Source organism: Dipteris shenzhenensis, chromosome 15, assembly GCF_047967505.1.
Source record: "Dipteris shenzhenensis isolate YYH24624 ecotype China chromosome 15, Dip_SZ_1.0, whole genome shotgun sequence".
Taxonomy (NCBI): Eukaryota; Viridiplantae; Streptophyta; class Polypodiopsida; order Gleicheniales; family Dipteridaceae; genus Dipteris; species Dipteris shenzhenensis.
The window spans coordinates 8,558,181-8,572,009 of NC_141610.1; positions in this window are offsets into that span (position 1 = coordinate 8,558,181).

Below are 13,829 nucleotides of genomic sequence, written 5' to 3' on the forward strand. Positions count from 1 at the left end.
GGGTCAGCACAAGATCTTCTGCTACAAGGCATCACTATATTATACCAAGAGCTTACTGTAATCCTCCAGCAAGAGGATCACCTTGAAGGAAGAATACGCATATCTAGAAACACTTGCAAATAAAAATGTTACATGTAGTATTTGTTCTTGATTGGACCAGACCAGTAAGCACCAAGACTCTCCAAGATGAATTGTCTTCATGTAGCATGTCATCTGGGTGGACATGATTGTCACTTGTAATACTGTTGGTGATAGAATATGGATGAAGATGAGAAGAATGTGTTTTGTCTCTCAATACATGCAAATCTCATATGGTTAAAGGTTGATGCAATACTACTATATGAATGCTTGATGGGAAGCCCCCCTCTTCGAGTAGTAGCAAGACTCCTACCTTTACTGCAACAATCACGAGCAACTTCAATGGGATATAACTCCAAGAAAAAACCAAAATTAAAGTTGTCAATGCCTACCAGAAGCGACAAGGATCTGTTAGAGGAATATGTGGTCTACCTTCAATCTAATCTCCCATTTCTTGCCACACTTTATTCTGATCTACTCACATCCCTCCCTAGCTCCAGTACTATCCTCCACACCTTTCCAAAATCCCATGCTAATCCATATTCCTTGCCATGCCTATTTGCCCATGCCTCGCCTAATCCAAGAATCTAACTCCTATCATCCAGTCACACCTAAATTTTTTCCAACACTTGAAAATCCGTCCCTTGAGGATTATCAAGTTGCTAAATCAATTTGCCCTGCTCTCCCTCCACTTTCTACCAACATCCCTACTTCTACCTTCTCAAATCCACTGCTTGCTTCAACCTCAAGCTTTTCCCCTATAACCTCTTCCTCTCTCCCAAGACCACATATTCCTCCAATCCCCCTTGAGTTTTCAATGGAAGACACCATTAAAGATCCCTTCAATGAGCTTCAAGAATTGGATAATCCAATTCGCACACCCACTCGAGAGTTGCAACAAGATACACATAGGATTCCATTGGTGATTTTTGGAGGCAATACCCAAACATGCAATCAAGAGGAGGATGGGACCTCTGCATAATTTCAATGAATATCCACCAAGCGCAAATCACTCTAGACATTAGCATGAAATTGGAGCCACAACCTACTTGGCATAGATGAAATCTGCTCAATGAAAGGTATCTCCTTGAATACATACATGCTCCACCTTCCTTTCGCATGCATCCCACATTTGATGTGGTACCCCATCATCACTATCGGTTGGATGCAAATCATCATGATCCAGATAATGCAGATGCTCCTCGCAATTGGCCATTAATCAATAGAAACTCTAAAATCAAATGGACAAGCTAGGAAACACTCATCAGAGCCTTGGACAACAAACATGCATCAATTATGCAAGGCAGTTATGACAAAACACTTAAGGAAAGTGCACAATATAGTGAAGCCTTAGCAGTCATCCTGGAGGTGTCCCTCACCATTGATGACCATTTGCCCAACGTCAGCTTCAATCTAAATCAACAAATAGATGCTCAAACAACAAGTCGCCTCTTTTAAAGAGCCATATCTCTTCAAGGGCATTATGTGTGTTTGTTCGAAGAAATGGTTGACACTGACTTCTTAAAAACTGAGCAAGCAATCTAAGGTGTTTGTGGATTACAAGGAAAAGAACGACAACAAGCTTGCTCCATCTATCACCATTGCCATCTTTACCATACTCATTGGGTAAAGACAACTGCAGCACAACATCATCTGCAGACTCAACCATAACCCGAGGATGGGTAACCAAATCACTCCAAGAGAGTTGTTAACCCTGTGGCAACAAGGGCTAGAAGTGCAGTCTAGGACAACAACTATGAGAGCATTATGTGTGTAGAGTAGTGGCAAAACTCCACTTGTAATATCTTGACCTAAAAGATGGTATGATAAACTCCTCCTCTTTCCTCCTTCTCCCTTCTCCTCCTCCTCCCTCCTCCTCCCTTCTCCTCTTCCTCCTCCTTCCTTGTCCCTCCTCCTCAACCCTTACCCCTCAAATTCATGAAGGAGTCTAGCTCTCCACTCCTCAACCTTGGACTCCTCCTAAACCCTGCAACCCCCCTATGAACCCTAGAACTCCTAGTTGGCTCTCTCAACCCTGTCCCCCTTCCAAACCCTGAAATCCCCCTTCCGAACCCTAAAAACCCCTTCTAAAACCTTGAACTCTCGTGGAGGCAAGAGCCTCCATCAATCGTTATAATCAAACCCTCTTTCTCACCCATGTGTGCATGAGATCTACTTTCCACACTTTAGCCTACATCTCTCACCGGATCATGACCCGAGGACCTATGCTACACTTGCGAACACCTATGCTACAATGAGCAACGACATGACTGTAGGTGACCAACACCCTTGGAACCTACACATGGGAAAAAAAAATACATCTACTCTCATGGGATAATTTAACATGGTTGAGTCTCTTTTAGATAGATGGGAGGGGAGACTTAGAGTTATTAGATGAAGTGAAGCCCAAGCGTGCTATAATTTCCAAGTTCAAGCAAGTTTAAAGGATGTTTTAGAGGGGAATTGTTTTACTTGGAGTAACAACCATATCTAGGTGGTAATCACAAGAAAGCTTGTCTAGATTAGTAGGGTTATGTCTCTAGGTATGTGGGAGACAACTCCCTCAGATGGAGATGCAAGTCTTTCATCTTTTTCCCTATTTTAGATCATATTCTAGTTAGTTTTCAATTGACAGAGATGCATGCATGATAAGAAAGTCCTAGCTTAAGGCACACCCTTTCTATTTTAAGCTCTAGTATGTGCAAAACAAAGTTAGCAAAATTTGGGAGTCTGCTTTTGGAGGAATTGCAACAGTTATAGAGGAATGCTAGGAGAAAAAGGGTGAAAGATCTTGAAGAAAAACTAACAGTAATTGCTCAGGATAGTTTAGAGGTAGGGAAACGTGCATTAAAGGAAGCATAGGCAAGGTTGAAAGAAGAACAAGCAATCAAATCTAGGCAACCAATAGATCTACCAAAGGGAGTTGGTGGGCAGCAAAATGACACGGTGATTGAAGACATCCTTAGGCCTTTAAGATAGAAAGCAGCATGGGAGGACTTTCAACAACCACTTTAGGAGGATTCTGGGGACATGGGTATCTGGACATGGCCAAAAACACATGAGGTGAGGCTTAAGGTAGTGACTTCTTTTGATGTTGGCTTTTTGGACAAAAAATTTCATCTCATGTGCAAAACTCAAGAAAGTGGTTAATGAAACAGTCAAAAGAAAAACCTTAGGAGATGGTGGTATCCCAATTGAGTTCTATATACAATTTTGGGAAACAATGAGTCCCAAATTTGTTGAGCTATGGGAGGAATCAATGGTGGAAAATGGATCTTTTGGGGGTAGTATAAATACTAGAATGATAAAACTCATCCCTAAAGGAGGACCTAAAGAACTTATTTCACATTGGAGATCCCTGACAATGAGCACAAGTTACACTCATAGCTAAAGCTGGCCCTTAGGTTTAGAAATAAAGCTTAGAGATGATTAGAGAAGATCAAAATGGATTTATCACAGAGAGGAATCTCTTTAAGGACATTATCACTCTTTGGGATGTCCAAAGAATTTGTAGAGGAGGAAGATCAAGTATATGTTTTTTAAAGGTCAATTTTGACAAAGCTTGGGAAGACAAAATGTAGTGGGGATTCATAATCCAATCTTTGCAAGATGTGGGTGTAGTCTAAACTTCAAAATATGTGGAGGCTCTCCCTAGCAATGCAAGCGCTAAGATTGAGATTAATGGCATTGCTTTTGAGCCTTTTACTATTAAAAGTTCAATTAGACAGCAGACCCTCTTGTCTGCTTTATTATTTGCAATTGTAGTGGGGGACCCAAAGGGTCCTTAATTCTAAACAAATTAGACGAGGAAGAAATAAAGGCTATCCAAGTAAAGGAATAAATGCAAGTCATCTGTCAGTAGTATGCAGATGATACAAACATTACTACTCAGAATGAAGAACAATCTATAAGAGGAGTTCTAGAATGCCTAGAATTTTTTTGTGAAGCATCAGGATCTCTGATAAATCACACAAAAGCTCGGTTTTTTGCTCCAAAAGCCTAATCCCACAAGTTCTAAAGGACTCTGGGTGCAAGAAGATTGGATGAGGGTGTCCCTTTAAGGCTACTGGATATTCCCATGGAATTTCATATTTCTATGAAGTTCAAGTGAGAGTTGGTGTATCGAAATATCAAGAAGAAGCTATAGCTATTGAGCTCCATCTAAGGTATTTCTCAAAAGGATAATATCTATTTTCATAGCCTTGCTTTGTGTGTGTGTTAGGTGGGGGGGGGGGATGAAAGTTGCAAAATCCTACGATGGGAGATTTGCACTCTCGAACAAGGGTGGTTTCATCTTGGTGAGTCTGGAAATGTCAGTAGCATGGTTTATGGGTAAATGGCTATCAAAGGCCTTTGAATGCAAAGATGCCTTACGGGGTCAATACTTCTTAAAAGGAACTCAAAGTCTATTAGACCTAAATGATGTAAAGTTTGGAAAGGCTACCTAATCGGTTAGCCTTTTTTGGATACACAAAAAGTGCCACCAAATGATCAAGGCTTTTGGAAATTGATGCGGAGAGGTTGGGAGATGATTGGATCTAGGCTAAGTGGATAGGCTTCTCCAAAAAAATTAGAACATTCACAACCATTTATTTAGTTTGGTTTTCAATTATTTGGAAGGATGCCCATCTCCACATGCTCTAAAAGTTAGGTGGAGAGGCTTCTCCAAAAAAATTGGAACCTCCACAACCATTGATTTAGTTTGGTCTTCAATTATTTGGAAAGATTCCCATCACCACATGCTCTAAGGATAAATAAAAAATGACTTAGAACTGGAGTAATCTATGGGATAGAGGGGCACAAACCTAGAAAGGGGATCTAGTTTGCAATAAGGATCTAGACTAAATCTTTTTTATCTACTTTCCATCAAAAATAGACAATGAGTTTGGGATAGAGATTCCCTAGCCTAGTTAGGTGGTAAGCAAATAGCTTGCTTGCATGACTTTTAGGGCACAAAGCAACTCCTTTCCTTAAGCAACCATATGTATGCACAAAAGTTTCATTGTATTCAGTGTATAAATAGTGCGACTCTTTTGTCTCTAGTGCTACTTATAGCAAACTATTGCAATGATTTACTCATGAGACCAAAATTTTAAACTAATAGGAATTTACACCACAAAACAAGTGGAAATGGTCCAGAATTCTATGAAGTAGGCATTAGCAAATAAAGCTACAAAAAGAGAAACAAGTGAAAGGACCCGTAATCAATTGTTGGTATTCTTGCTATGCCTAGACCCTTATCTAGTGATCAAATATGATGCAATGCCATAACATCAATGCCAATGATAAAATCACATGCCTTCTAACCTCCTATGTGAGCACAACTAATAGACCTTTGATTGATAGAACCATCAAGGACCAAATCATGACCATTCATGCCACCCCTTTGTGTTGGGTTTTGTAACTAGTCTCCTAATGTTAGAAGTACTACTACCTCTACTTTAGGAGGCTTGATAGCTCACTATTATATGCTATTATGCTTCTAGAGCACTTGGTCTATTAGATGAACTCATATGGATAGATGTCTAAATGAAACTCTGAATTCTATAATTAAGCTACCTGTCAAAACAAAAATTGCTTGAAATAACCAAATAATTGCTATAAATACTATGCTTGCTATAATCAATCAAGTACTATGAGCATCCATCAATAGATGACTATGAGAGGTCATTGTGTACATATACACACCTTCTTGGTGTAAAATATACCCTTTAAATATTAAAATAAACTCATAAAAAATGTTCATATACATTAATCAAGAGCCAAATAATCAATTACTTTATTCTAAGCCTTTTTCCTGTGACATAACACTAACATTTTCCTCTACATTCTCCCTTGTATTAATAGGCTCCTAATTAATAGCCTCTACATTCTCCCCTATACTATTAGCCTGATTGATGGAGGTTTGAGTTGTAGGCTTACTTCCTGTTGCAAGTTCTACCTCCTTGCTTGTACTCCCAATGCTCATGCTTATGACCCCTAGGCCACTCATGGAGGTTTGAGTTATAGGCTCAATCCCTCTCAAGTTTTACCTCCCTACTTGCCCCATCTTCTCTACTTCCCTGTCCTTCAAACAGGACCTTGGGGGCATGTTTTGATTTTACTTTCTATGTTTTCACCTCTAAAGGCTTCCCTGTCCCATTGACTCAAACACCATGGGTTTCTTCCTCACTATGGCCTTCTCTTATGACAAGTGGAACCTCAATGGCTCTTTACAACACCTTCTCCTCCCATGTCTTTGTGTAATTTTTATAAGTTGGTAGATCCATCCAATGTGGACCTACCATCCTCATCACTCAAGCTAGAATTAGCATTCTTTGGTTTGTTCTCTTCCATCTGAGCCTTCATCCTCTCCCACCACTCTTTTTCCATGTGAACTTTTGTATGTTCTCTCAAACATTGCTCTGAAACTCATGTAGAATTTCATCTTCAAAATACTTTGTGCAACTGAAATATTTATTGAAGCAATCGGCCTGATAATTAGCATCAAAGATGCTCACATAAATATCCTTCCATGATAATGTTTTAGTAATAAAAGCCATTGATACAATGCAACCATCCATTTAATACACTTGTACTATATCTTATATCATGGAGGGATGATTTGTTTTCAAATTTCCACATATTAAGCATTCAATTCAGCCTTCTCTCTCTCTTGGAATGAAAGCTCAAGGACTTCTTTAGAACTTTAGGTGGAAGACCAATACATTTATGCAAAAATCCAACCATTACAGATTTTAAGACATCAATGCCAATGCCTTCTTAATAATTTAGGTCATTGCATAACACCATAGCATGAAACACTTTTTCAAGTAGATCCCCAAATGAAAATGTGAGACTCACCTATAATGTATCCCTCTATGCTTTTGTCATAAAAATGACTAATGGTGATCTTAATTGCTTTGTCAAAGGACCTAATATGACAAATCGCATAAGGTCAATAATCCATGACACTATGGGGTCTTATAATTCATCAAAACATGGATTTTCCCAACCAACACTAGAGGTTCTCTACATCAATTCTCTCCATGGCATCCTTCTCTATCTCTACATACATTGGCTCCACAACTTTTGGCATCTTGACATCACTTTCCCATGAATTTATCCACCTAATAGCCCAAGTGTTGTCAACCATTTGAGCAAGGTCATGTGCTTTTTTCTCATCAACATCACATGTTATATTGGCTAACTCCTCATCTAAAGTTATTAAAACAATAATGTAAGCTTCAACTTTCACTAGTTGGTTGACTATTTTCTCAATGTGGCTATGCTTATCTTTCTTTCTAAAGAAGAATTCATTGTTTAAGATTTTGTGACATATTTGCTTCACAATTTTACTTGCAATAAAACCTTACAGTCTTCCACCAAATGATGGACAATGTCCTTATGAATGTTTGCCTCTTTCTTGCTATATGTTGTAATGCATCGTAGGATAATATTTCCTTATTCATACACTATAAAGAAATATTCCTCATGAAACATGATGCAAGTATAGTCCCTGTATCTTGCAATGGATTTCTCTATATCTTGGGGGCTTAGTAGGACATGATTCATCGTACCCTTCAAGGATGATAAAAACTTTCTTACTTCAATAGAAATTCCACTCTACACCCAACCTATAACTCCATTACCTCCATTGTAGGTCTCTTGCCCTTTGTTGTTGCTTGTGGTTTCCCACACCGACCCATAATGCAATTGCCTTGATGACAACTTCTAAGAGAGTTGCATTTTTCTTTATTTTGTATGAAAGATTGTTCAACCTTTTAAATTCTAGAATATACTTTGAGTCATCCTTGAAATAGGCAAATAAAAGTGATGATCCTTGCAAAATTTGCTAAGTACTCTTTAGATGGCAAGTTCCCCTTGCGCAATTCGTCCCCTTGCAAACTTTGCTAAGTACTCCTTAGATGGCAAGTTCCCCTTGCATGATTCCTCAACTATACTCTACATACTACATAAAAATGTATTTCCATCAATGGGCTATAACGTACATCTTTCGAGGAACTTGTTTTGAGAGAGAATGTATTTCTTTGATGCATCCCTATATCTACTCTTATACATTACTGCTTCATGATGTATATCACTCTATTGAAAGCCCTGAAAAGCCTTGAAGAAGTCTAGATGCTTTTGAAAGGTGACATTAGCAATAGAGGATCATCATTGTGAAATCTCCTAAGTAGCATAGGATATAAATGTAGATGGAATTTTCATTGTCTTAGTATCCTTGTAAAGTCTGTGTGAAACACACATCCGGCTTCCTTTGATTAGTGAACAAAGAAGCTGGATCAATCTGCATTATGAGCCAAAAATTTGTTCTTTTTCCCAAATGTTTCCCTCATCACTTAGGAGAGTGTAATTACTGCATGCTTACAAAATCCTTAGATAGAAGAGAATCTATAAGTGGAGATTCTTCATCTACATCCTCTTAACTATCCAAGTCCTTGTGTTCTCTTAATTGAGTTGCACTTCAGTATTATGCATGGAGGTGGAGGTATTTTGGCTCCTTTTTTAGATACATGTTACTATTATCGTACTATCTCAAAATGCCTCTTTAGATTTCCCCAACCTTCTACATAGTAGATTTACACCACTTTTTAGAGCTTGAACATGTGCTTGAAGAGGTGCATCTTGAGGTGCTCAAGGTAACTCTTAATATAAGGTAACCCATCCCATATATACTTCAAAGAGTCCAAGCATATCTAGAAAACCTATTGAAAGGGGGAGGGGAGAGAGAGAGAGAGAGAGAGAGAGAGAGAGAGAGAGAGAGAGAGAGAGAGAGAGAGAAAGGAAAGGGGGAGGAGGAAAGGAAGGGGGGGGAGGAGAAGGGGTGGGGGAGAGAGAGAGAGAGGGGGGGAGGGGGGGGAGGGGGAAGGGAGAGGAAGAGAAGGGGGGGGGAAAGGGAGCAAAAGAGGGGGGGGGAGGGAGAGAGAAAGGAGTTACTTAAGCGTAGAAGAGTGATTTGGAGAGAATGAGACTAGGGAGAGGTTGAGGTGAGAATGAAAAGAATGAGGATTTGAGATTATCTAAGGGAGATTTAGGTTTAGCTTTTAGTCTTTTCTCCTTTTACGATTTTAGCTTTTTAGGAAAGACTTTCAGGGTTTTTTAAAGACAAGCTTTAAGTACTACAACCGTTCACCCCACCCTTCCACCAATGTACTAGTTCTCTTTACATCTCAACTTATTGTTTATTTTTGTTTGAAAATGTGGCAACATGTGAAGTGACTGCCAACCTTTTGCATACACACTACCTTTGAAAATCTTTTGATTGTCTTCTTTGAAAGTTTTCCCCAAAAAAAAGTAATTTCCTTCCAACCTCTTATATTTGCAACACCTTCAAAAGTATTTTCCTTGTTTTTTGTGAACATTTTCAAGACATTTAAAAAGGTGATATGTCTATAGTCTCCTTATCAACTCTTGTGTATGCATCAACTTCCAAAAAAGTTATATGTGCAAGATGATGTCTAAATAATCTAATACTTCTCTCTTTTGCCTCTAAAAGTTTCTTCATTTTGGACCTCCTAGGACTAGCATGTAGTCTTTAGTATTTTCAATCTTGAACCTGATGCAACCCGGTTATATGTGCTTTCTCGTTTGACCATGTGGGTCAGACTAAAAACAACTTAAAACAAGTATTTATGTAAATAGATTTTGGGGTTACTCTTTTACATCTATTTGAGAAGAAATAAATACCTCTAAAGGTAAATCAAGTATGTATAAGCCTGTAAGATCATAGGTTAATGCCAATCTTGAATTTGAAGGATTGTGACAAATGTAAAGGTAGGACCTTAAAAGTTGCAATCACCAATCAATCATCTTGCGTCACCTTTGCAAGGGTTGTTTTGCCTTATTTTCTTGAGTCTAACTTCATCGTAGTGCTTGTGTCATCATGGATAAGCGATCATAGCATTGCTATGGTATTTTTAGAGCAATGGACCCCACATTTGTTTTGCACAAGAGTGTTAGAAGTGGGTCCATTACAGCATCACATCTAAAAGATATCTTTCATGGCAAATCGATTCTGGGTGAGATGGAAGGGAGAACGTTTAGGGGTGAACTTTGAAGCCTCTAACCTTGTCTATACTCTCAACTGGAAACCTTTGCTAATCTTAGCTCAAATCCTTTCCAATAAGAGAGATCCTAACATTCAAAGTTCTACAAGACAAGGTTGGGATAGAATATTAATAGAAAATCAACAAAGCTATTTATCTAGTCATAAAAGTGCAAAAAACCTCTTTTCTCCATCCTTTCAACCCCCACAAACTCCTATACAGGCCATAAAGGAATGGACAATGTTGGAATTTTTGCCAAGACTCACATGCACTTACTAGAAAAGGAGAAAACAAAGCCAAGAAATACATATATGCATCAAAATCTAAGTGTTTCCCCTTTTAATGAAGCAAAATGAATTTTTTGGAATGGGGAAAAAGTATATAAGAATACTTATAGAGGTAGAGTTTTAGGGCTCGTCCATGTGCTAATCCATTTTGCCTCTTTCACCCATAGATGCTTCTAGGCATTGAAATCTTGGCTTATCATGGATGCATTGTCAAGCCATCCCTGCTTAAATTAAAACTTTTTAAAAGATAAATTAAGAACGGAGAAAGAACAAAGTCAGTGACAGCTGGGTTAATGTGTCCTGACATTGACAATGGTGTGCATATTCGTCTAAGTAGTAAGAAATGCCTTTAAAACTTTTACGAATTTTTTAACAAGAACCCAAAAAGACAACAAGAGGAGAATAACAAATCTTAGGTCAGCCTCCCTTTTGAAAACAAAACACTTCTTACCAAAACCAAGAAAATAGCTCTATAAGGAAAACTAATAGTTAAAACATGAAAATAAAAACAAAACAACACTTGCACACTCACTATGAGAGTTGTTCTTTCAAAAACCAAAAAGCATCCCTTCAAAAGGCAACAAGGCTACTACGAGATACATGCAAAAGTACATTAAAATTTTCATGCTCCAATTAGAGGCTAAGCAAGGAGCTAAGCTATCGCTTGACACTTATACATAATTACTTTAAGAACCCTCAAAGGATAGACATTCTTCCAATACTACACACCCCCATCCAAAAGAGAACATAGCACAAGGAATTATAAGCTACGAGACCCAAAACCTGAACAAATGAGCACATAGCACAAACAACAAATCACAAAAGAAATACAGACTATGGTAGATTAAAGACAACAATTAACATATATGTAGCTCCGGAAACAAAACCCACTCCACCCTAATGTCACCTTTATCCATTGATATCTAACTTCAAACACCAAAAACTTGCATGGGTTGAACAAGAGCACACCACTCAACTACATAAAGGCAAAATGCACTAGCTAAGTGAGAGATAAAAATGCACTAATAATTGGGCTTTAAGCATGTCATGACCAAAATTGCACTATCAAGAGATCCTTCCCTAGCAAAAACTCGACAAAGTAAAGAAACATCTCTTTGCATATCACCTTTGATACTTTGTCGAGTCCAACAACAATGATATAAGATTGCAAGTGATACTATTGCATAGGATCAGCCTTTGTTAAATGTTGATGACAATGTTGTGCAGATCGATGGCTTCCATGGATGACAATGTGTCTTTGTCTATACGAGATTTAAGTGATGTTCCCTTAGGTTCTAGACTTAGTTGCTACAAGAGCACTCTTTGCCTTTTTGTAACAGGTGTTTGCAAGTGTGTGGGAGATTATTTTTTACCGCTGCAATCCTCAAAAGAGAAGTGAAAACCAGGCTATAGCTGGGTTATAATTGTGCACTAGTGATTGGTTCATTCCCTCAACCACAAAAGAAGACCAACAAAATTCCCTACAAACAAGTGAGCTACAAAAGAATAGTTCAAAAAAACATTGAGAGAACTCAACTCTTTGGAACATAAGACATGGACCCTTTAACCTAAAACAAGTTACATAGATACAACCAAACGGTGAGATCCTAATGCATCAAGACAACCACCATATTAAACCCTCGAATACATAAGAAGACCAATGAGAACTTTAGGAGAAGAGAGAATCAACAAGCAACAACCTGAATCAATAACAAAGAGGTCTATACACATGAACCAACCACATGAAACCTTCTTTGTTTGTTTCACAACTTAAAATCTTGTAGGCATATTGCTACAATAGAATCCAACCATTCCATCCTTAACAATGTTTTCATTTTGCCATCACACCCTTTAATGCTTAAACGATTATTCATCTTGTCATACCACTATTCGAGATAATGCTTAAAACCATTTCATCCGTAACCAATGATTTCATTTTGTCATTAAATCCTTTGACATAATGCCTATACGAAGTCATTTTTTCGTACCACTATTTGACATAATGCTTAAAAGATTTTCCCAAAAGTAATATTAGTGTTTTGGCACAATCATGTATTTTTGGCTATGCTTTTGGCATAATTTTTTCAAAACTCCATTGAGTTTTACTTATACTTACATCAATCCATGAAAATGATTTTTTTCTTAGAAATATAATCCTAGTAAACAAAGAAGACATTGAATCCAAAATTCCTTCTAAAAAGGTAAATATATCAATACCGAGTAGGTATGTCAATCTGAAATTCTTTCTAAAAAGGTAGGTATATCAATACCCAATAGATGAAGCCTAATGCTCCATTGTCCCAAGAACTTTGTGGAGTTCCGGTTGTGATTTTCATGGTGTTGCATGTTTTGTTCCACCATTTCCTGCATCATGGCAACAAGAAACACATAGTTTATTCATTGCTTATGATTTTCTTATCTATTTTGCAAGATCTAAAATCACATACATATGTGCGTGTGCGTGTGCGTGTGCCTGTGCGAGAGAGAGAGAGAGAGAGAGAGGGAGGGGGGGGGGGCAAGGAAAAGACCTTGAGCCTTCCTCTCTTCAAATTCGAGCAAGCTCACAATGACTAGGAAATGGAAACCAACCCTTCTCTTCTTTGTCAAGTGGGGGCGAGAAGGGCAAACACCAAAGAGCAATCTACAAACCAGCAACTCAACATTCTAGCTTTGATTAACGAGCCTTTCAAGACTCGATAATTCATGGAGTCATTCTCAACTTGATGTGCAACACCATCAAATTTCATTTCAATTTTTCAAAGGCCTTTGATGGAGTATGTTGATCAATGAAGAACTATAGCATCACCCCTCATGGCATGTGGCTATCCCCGGATATTCTCTATGTATTGAATGGCCATGGCCTCTCTCTCTCTCTCTCTCTCTCTCTCTCTCTGCCTATATGTATACATATACGTATGTGTATGTGTGTGTGTGTGTGTGTGTGAGAGAGAGAGAGAGAGAGATAAATACATACATACATACATAACACACTTTTTTTTGTGAAAATCACACACACACAATATGCATGTGTGTCTGTGTCTGTGCATGTCTGTGCATGCGTACGTGGGCAAGCGCATGGACGTGTGAGCGCATGCGTGCACGTCCATACGCGTGCCTGTGTGCATGTGCATGCACGAGTGTGTGCGCACGTGTGTGCGAGGGGTGTGTGTCCATGTGTGTGCGTGCGTGCGTGCGTGCGTGCGTGCGTGTGTGTGTGTGTGTGTGTGTGTGTGTGTGTGTGTGTGTGTGTGTACATATGAAAACCCTCCCTCCATCGATCCCTTCAAGATGGGGAGATCTTCCTCTAGCCGAGTTAGAAGCTTTCTTTCACTATTTTTAGCTGAGTGAAGCAACTTTTGATGTACATTTTCCTCTAGTATATACTTCCTTTTACAAAAAGAGTGCACACACACTA